This window comes from Canis aureus, chromosome 1, assembly GCF_053574225.1.
Source record: "Canis aureus isolate CA01 chromosome 1, VMU_Caureus_v.1.0, whole genome shotgun sequence".
In the NCBI taxonomy this organism is placed as follows: domain Eukaryota; kingdom Metazoa; phylum Chordata; class Mammalia; order Carnivora; family Canidae; genus Canis; species Canis aureus.
Window position 1 is genome coordinate 101,558,008 of NC_135611.1, and position 8,098 is coordinate 101,566,105.

The following is an 8,098-nucleotide window of genomic DNA, read 5'->3' on the forward strand; positions in this document are numbered from 1 at the left end:
TCTATACACTAACAATGAAACATCTGGGGAAAAAAATACAACTATCTCATTCAAAATAGCATAAAAAACAACATAATACCTAGGAATGAATTTTTTTTTAAATTTTTATTTATTTATGATAGTCACAGAGAGAGAGAGAGAGAGAGAGAGAGAGAGGCAGAGACTCAGGCAGAGGGAGAAGCAGGCTCCATGCACCGGGAGCCCGACGTGGGATTTGATCCCAGGTCTCCAGGATCGCGCCCTGGGCCAAAGGCAGGCGCCAAACCGCTGCGCCACCCAGGGATCCCCCTAGGAATGAATTTAACCAAGGAAGTGAAAAGATCTGTACAAAGAAAAATATAAGATTCTGTTGGGGGAAATATGACACAAACAAACAGAAGGATACCTTGTGTTCATAGATTGGAGGAGAACTACTACTGTTAAAATATCCATGCTATGCAAAGCAATATACAGATTCAACACAATCCCTATCAAAATTCCAATGGCACTTTTCAGGAATAGAAGAAACAACCTTAAAATGTGTATGGAACCACAAGACCCCTAATAGCCAAAGCAACCATGAGAAAGAACAGGTAGCACCAGATTGCCTGATTTTGACTATACTACAAAGCTATAGTAACCAAAACAGTATCGTACTGGCATGAAAAATAGACACAGACCAATGGAACAGAATAAAGAGCTGGAATTAAAACCCCACATATGCAATTAGCTCGTATTTGATGAGATCCAAGGACATCAAATGGAGAAGAGTCTCTCCAACAAATAGTGTTGGAAAACTAGATAACCCCATGCAGAGAAATGAAATCAGACCCCTATCTTATACCACTCAAAAAATTAACTTGGCATGGATCAAAGACTTAAATATAGACCTGATGCTATAAAACTCCTCAAAGAAAACAAGGGAAGCTCCAAGACAGTGGTTTTGGCAATGATTTTTTGGATATAAGACCAAAGACACAAACAAAAGAAAAAATCAACAAGTGGGACTACATCAAACTTAAAAGCTTCTGCATTGCAAAAGAAATAATTTTAAAAAATAAAAAGACAACCTATGGAATAGGAGAGAATATTTGCAAACCACATTATCAGATATGGGGTTAATATCCCAAATTTTATAAAGAACTCATACAACTCAATGACAAGAAAAAAATCCAACCTGATTAAACTACAGAGTACAAATACAGACATCTTTCCAAAGACATTCAAATGGCCAACAAATGGAAAAGCGCTCAGTATTACTCATTATCAGGGAAATGCAAATCAAAACCACAGTGAGATATCACCTCATATCTGTCAGAATAGCTCTTATCAAAAAGATAAGAAATAAGTATTGGTGAGGATGTGGAGAAAACGGAACATTTGTGCACTGTTGGTGGGACTATAAACTGGTCTAGTCATATTGGAGAGCAGTATGGAAGTTCTTCAAAAAATTAAAAATAGAACCACCATATGGTCCAACAATCCCACTTCTGGGTATATACATATCCAAAGGAAATGAAAACAGGATCTCAGAAATATCTGCACTCCCATGTTTATTGTAGCTTTGTACACAAGAGACAAGATATGGTAACAACTTAAGTGTCCACCAAAGGATAAAGAAGATGTGGTATATACACAATGGAATATCATTCAGTCATGAGGAAAAAGGAAATGCTGTTATTTGTGGTAATACAGAATGCCCTTAAGGACATTATGCTGAGATAAGTTAAACAGAGAAAGACAAATACTACATATTTTTATATGTGGACTCTTAAGAGAAAAACAAAAAAACTGAACTCAAATAGAGAGAATGATGGCTCCCAAAGGCTTGGGTGGGGGGATGTTGTTTAAGGGTACATACTTGCAACTAGTAGATAAATAAGTCCTGAAGATCCAATACACAGTACAGATATTATGAGGAACAAAACTATATCACGAACTAGGAGCACAGAATACAGGATACTACTAGGATACAGGTGTTTAGTTAATGCTACAGTGGCAATCACTGCAACATAGATTCGTAAAATCAATGTTGTACACCTTAAACTCACATGATGTTATTATGTGTTAATTATATCTCAATAAAGAAGTGCATAAGTGACTGAAACCTTAGATAGTCTTAAACGGTGCAAAAAATATACCCATTCATATATCTGTCCTTAGCTTCTTAGATATAAAATAATTTTAGGCAACAATATTTTTAGTGGTCTAATTTCTTTTAAGTTTTAAATGCTTCATAAATCAAGACTTCACATTTATCACAAAGACTTACGACCTCTAATGGCGAGTCAGTGTTTTTCAACAAAGAAGGATTTTGACAAATACCTGCAGAGCTGCTGTCAGGTGTCCAGCTCTCCTGGCACAGAACAGCAGTGTATAGTAAGTCTCGTGAAGGGATGCCGTCCCTTCACCTCTCAAACACTGCTCCCACCTGCCATCCCAAACAGAAACAACTGAAAATAAATTGTCATGGGTTTGTCAGGGAAACCTGAAAGAAACCAAGAATGTATTCCTTTTTCTGTCAAATCTACTTCTTTCTCTCCTCCTCCCTTAGGCCTTTTCTCATTTTTAAAAAATTCCATGATTGCTTTTCAGCACATACTGAGACTGAGCCGTAGCTGAAGGTTTTGTTAACTGCACAATTAACCACTATTTTTCTCTTCTTTTTAAGTTCATTTGTAGAGTAAGGTCCTAGCTGAGTCAACTTCCAATAGGATCTTTTAGGAGACAGTAAGTGAGGATCTGTTTCAGAAGATTTTCTCACAACAATATCATTTACAGGGTTTCTCTTTGGTATAATTTCTCAGACACCGAGCAAGATGCTTCCTCTGGCAAACATTTTCCTCAGGAGTTGCATTCTCCCCAATATGAGTTCTCTGGTATTGACTGAGGTAAGTCCACTTGCAATATGCTTTCCCACATCCCTTATACTCACAGAATTTCTCCACAGTATGAATACTTAGGTGGTGGGTGAGGGATGAATAAAGCCTGAAAGTGTGTCCACACTCACTGTATCCACACGGTTTCTCCCACTGTTACTCCTCGTAGAGTTAGGGAAGAGCAGTCACAAAAGGCTCTCTGATCTTTACACTCAAAGGGTTTTCCTCCAGTATGGATCCTATTAATATCAGAAATAAAAATGGTGAATGAAGTCCTTCCCACATCACTGCACTCAGGCCTTCTCTCCTGGGAAAACCCTTAAGAGATGTGTGAGAAAACAGCTGTCACAAAAGGCTTACCCACATACTTTGTACTTAAAGAGACTTTCTCTAGGGTGGTGGAATTATTTTGGACAAAAGCATAGCTGTCCCAGACGTTTCCTCATTCCTTGCATTCATAAGGCTTCTCCCAGTGTGAATCTGCTAGTGTTGCATGAGCTCTAACCTGCAGCTGAAGGCCTTCCCACACTTGGAAGCACTCCTCGTAAATCCTCATGTGTTGACCTAGGCCTAACCTCCCAAGAAAGGCTTCCCCTTCAGCATGATCTGCTTATGTTGAACAACCAATGCCGTTTGTTAAACCTTCCACTTGTAGAAATTCTTCGCATAGACCCTGGAACCTTTCTGTGGTCTGTGTAAGTGGTTCATGGAGAGCAACCTCCTCCCTGAGACTTGCTCCTGTGAAAGCCTCAAATGCAGATTAGCTGTCCCCACACCACCATGCTAAAAGCTCACTTTCCTGGGGACACTTTCCTTGTGGGAAAGTATCCCAGACTCAAGTGCATCTCCAATGGCCCTTGTCGTTCCCCAGGTCCCCACAACCAAGAGTCCCTTGAGATGCGCTGAGTCAATCAACCCTGGAGGGAGGCTGCTCCAACAAGTGGAAGGCTTTATGGCCTCAGGCTGTGCTTTCACTCCTAAAGAAAATGTGATCCATGAAAGGACTCCCTACACTCAGGGCCCCTGTGTGCTTTCTCCCCACTGCGAGAGGCCTGGCACTGCACAAATCCAGAGCTGACCATAAAGTTCTTCCCATCCTCCCTGCAAGTAAAGGCTTTCCCCACACATGAGATCTGTATATTTTCACAAATCAGGCCGGGCTCCTTTCCCTTCTGAAGACATTTTCTCCACTCTGCTGCTTCTGCATCTGGTCAAGGTTTAGACTACACCAGAAGTCTCTCCTACAGTGGTTCACATGTTATTGGTGTTTGGGTGCTGCTCAGATGGTGTCCCCTGTGGCTCAACCAGGTGCAAAGATGTCTTTCCAGACTGGGTCACACATGTCACAGGGATGAGCCTTTTAGGTGGAAAGACCTGCAATGGGAGTTCTCATCTGTGACCCTCATAGAAACAGCCTGCTCCGAAGGTGTGGCCTCATCCTTCACTCCATGCCAACAACCTGAAGGAAGATAAATGCTGAAGTGCATGTTTAATTGGAGGCAAGTGGCATGCCCTCACAAATGCATGTCTCATGCAACCAAGAATGGATCCATGGGACTGCTGGCACAACATGGGAGCTAGAATCAGGATGAGGAAGAGCAGCTGCACACTGCAGGGCTCTAAAGTTCAGAGAATGAAGGAGACCTCAGAGGGAGAGGGGATGAGGATGGAGTACAGTATAAGAAGAGGTGGGGTCTCCAATCACTCCTCTGCCAGTGGTCTCCCAGCAAAGGCCTTGTCCTTTGAGATAGATGCATCCTTTTTTTTTTTTTTTTAAGATTTTATTTATTTATTCATGAGACACACACACAGAGACAGAGGGTGGGTGGGGGGAGGCAGAGGCAGAGGCAGAGGCAGAGGGAGAACCAGGCTCCATGCAGGGAGCCCAGTCCAGTCACCTGGGTCTCCAGGATCAGGCCCTGGGCTGAAAGCAGCACTAAACTGCTGAGCCACCCGGGCTGCCCTGATAGGTGCATCCTGTGCAAAAAGGGTCTGTCCAGGGCCAGAAAAATCTGGCTGGAATGGAATACTTTTCTTTCAAGGAAAATCAAAGGATGTGAGTACAACTCACGACATGTTAAATGAAACCCAATGCCGCAGAGTACCAAGAGAAGGAAAGATGCAGAGATGAGAAGGGGTGGGGAGGACTAACAGGCAACTGAGATCACAGTAGAAATGACAGTGGGTAAAGCATCCAGATGGGGAAGGAAAAGTGGGATGAGGTCAGCTACCGGTACTGATAGCATAACACTAGGAGATACAGCATGGGTTGCTGGTATAATGTGAAGCCAGCCCTGATGTGACCAATCCCATGGCTTCTACTCACCAGGGCCCAGTCTCCTTCAGGTCTTCTTTGCTGGAGTTGGAGCTGTGTCTACCTTCTCAGGCACCCTGGGCTCCCCTCGGGCTCCATTTGGGTAACTACATGGGACCTGGAAACAGCGAGTCCTAAGGGGAAAGTAGAGCTGCTGAGTGGCTGGCAGCAGGCAACCCTGGGCAACCCTCCACAGAGGAGGAAATTAAATATTTAAAAAAGAATCTTGGAAAAGGGTCTTGTAAGAACAGCTTGCTGTTCTTCACAAGTAATGGTCACCTCAGTGTCTGCAATTCCTGTAACAGTCAGGCCCCAGGAAATGTCAATTAGAAGAAGAGGTAAGAATGTGGGCAGAGACCAGGGTTTTGGAGAGTCACCCAGTCAAGGTGTGGCCAGGCCTCTGGGATCTGTTGGGCAGACTGCAAGACTCCTGACCCCCAAATCCTTCATTTTAAAGCTTTGGGATAGGAGAGGTTGGGGCTGCTGTAGAAGAGGAGCCAGTGCCCCCTGCCCAGCCCAGGGACCCATACCACCTACTCCAGGAAGCTAAGGAAAGGAGTCATTCCATGACAGTACTGTCAGACAATGAGCAGCCCTTTGGGAGAAAAGGGAAGAACAAAACTCAGCCTAGGAAATTAGGAGTCAAACCTATCCCCTGGTATCCATGTCCTTGGTAAGTCCTGCCAGCTGAATGTGGGCTAAACCTAAGCACTCCTTTTTAATGAGCGGAATATGGCAAAAATGATCGGATGTCACTTCTGAGAATAAATTACAAAAATGTCAGCCTCTGTGTTGGATGCTGTCTCTTGCTCAATCTTGTGAAGATCAGCTGCCTTGATGCAATCTGCTTATGGAGAAGACAACATGGCAAGAGACTGAGGGAGGGCTCTGGCCAAAAGCTAGCAAGAAAATGACTAGTTAGCCCAACAGCTTCCTGTTCATGTGCATAACCTTGAAAGGGGACTTATCTCCAGTTGAGCCTTCAGATGAGACAGCAAACTTGAACAGCTTGCCAGCAAGATTATGAAAGACCTTGAACTAGAGGTACCCAAATAAGATATGCCTGATTCTTGACCCATACAAACTGTAAGATAATAAGTGCTTATCTTCATCCCACTGAGCTTTGGGATAATTTGCCATGTAGCAACAGATAACTAAAGCAGGGCCTTACCCAGTGAGGACACGAGTGCAAAGTTCTCCAGCATCACATCACGGTACAGGAGTCTCTGAGCTTCCTCAAGGAGCTCCCACTCTTCCCGGGAGAAGTACACGAACACATCCTCAAAGGTTACACAGCCCTATCATGATGGGGGAAAGTTGAGGCCACAGGCAACAGGAATCCCCAGTCTATCCACTCACACAACCACCTCTGGTCCCTCTCCTCCCAGCCCCCAGCTCAGAGACATCAGGCCTTGGCACCACTAGTGCCTGCTCTCTCCTCATGTCTCTCTGATGGATAAGTGCAGCCCAGAGCCAGGCAAGTGGGCAGATAGATACTGTGAAAGCTATGGGTCGGCCATGAGGGCACCACTCTCCGGCTGGCCAGTTCTCCTGGTGTCCATGCCTCCCAGACACAACCAAACTTGTGGTTTGTGTGCTCCAGTACTAGGACCTTAAACCTCTCAGTTCACATTCCTCCCGAGTCTCCCTACCTCCTCCCTCACTTCCATAGTCGCTACTCTGTAGCCAGGGGAAGGAGAGTGAGTGAGATCTGTGTCAAACCACTTCTATCCTCAGCTCCAAACTTTGAGGAGGCCGAGCGTCCGGGCTGCTCCATAAGACGCAAAGGAGACCCTGGTGACTACCAACTCAATCTCACCTCCAAGTGTTGGCACGTGCCTGTGCCCGTGACTGGCTCACTCTTCAGAGTGTTATTCCAGGGTCGCCCCCAACGGGAACATACTCATATAGTATCTGATCCTGGGGCAGAAGTCACTTCCCCCAGGGACTCCACGACGGATAAAAGGGGAGATAGCACAGTCCCACCACCACCACCGACCATAAAGAGGACGGTGACCATCCTGGTGGGACGGTGGGCGGAAGAGTGGGGGTGGGGAATGCTGGCTGACCCTCCACTCACCTGCGCCGGATTCATCCGTGCTGCCGCCCCTGCCACAGCTAGGGGTTTGGGTGGGCTGAATGGGCCCCGAGAGGCGGGCGACCAGAATGGGTGCCGAGGGTCGCCTGCGGCTTCCTGCCCCGCTCCGAACCTCTCTAGAAGATGGTGTACGGTGCCCACAAGACCCAGACAGCCGCCTTCGCGGACCCGGGAGAAGGTACGGGTGGCGCCCGTCCCACAGCCGAGCAGAGTCTCGAGGAGATGGGGCCGACGCCAGGGTGTCACGGCTCGCCCAGGGCACGGAGGCGGTCCCCGTCACGTCACTCTCCCGCCCCGCGCGGCCAGAGCGGCCCGGGAACTCCACTCCACGTGTTCCCCGCCCAACCAGCCGCGGCTCACCCAGGGATGTGCTCCTGCGGTGAGGCCGGTAGTCCCGCCCCGCAGGAAACGCCCCTCCCGGGCGGTCTGCTGCGCGTCTATCGGGCGGAAGCTCATAGCACCCCCTTCTGGGTAGTGTAATGTACGCGCGCCGGCGCCCAAGCACTTGCGTCAGTTCCCGTCTCCATGGGAACGGCCAAGGTCAGCCGGATCGCGCCGGGAACTAGAGTCCCAGTCCTGTGGGTGAGAGCCGAGGCTTCACCCTCAGAAGCTAGGCGTCGCGGGACCTGGGGACCTGGGGACCTCTGCGGCTCGCCCCCACCCGGTGAACCGGGAACTGCGGAGGGGAGCTCAGCGTGTTGTAAGGAATCCTGCCGCTGCTCCCAGGTCTGGAAACCAGGGCTCTACTGTGACTAGAACGGGAGCTAAGTGGTTACTTCTCAGTAAGTAACCAGTATTAGCACTGCTGTTAGCATTAACATGATGTGC

General features: G+C 47.1%; 1 long non-coding RNA gene across 1 annotated transcript; it reads right to left on the reverse strand.

The window, feature by feature from the left end:
* Positions 1-1,515: 1,515 nt before the first annotated feature.
* Positions 1,516-7,697, reverse strand: LOC144322765 (uncharacterized). Its single transcript, XR_013388418.1, has 4 exons — positions 7,253-7,697; positions 6,344-6,470; positions 5,185-5,306; positions 1,516-3,097 (listed from the first exon to the last, which is right to left on the reverse strand). It is a non-coding gene; the product is annotated as an uncharacterized LOC144322765 (long non-coding RNA).
* Positions 7,698-8,098: the final 401 nt, after the last annotated feature.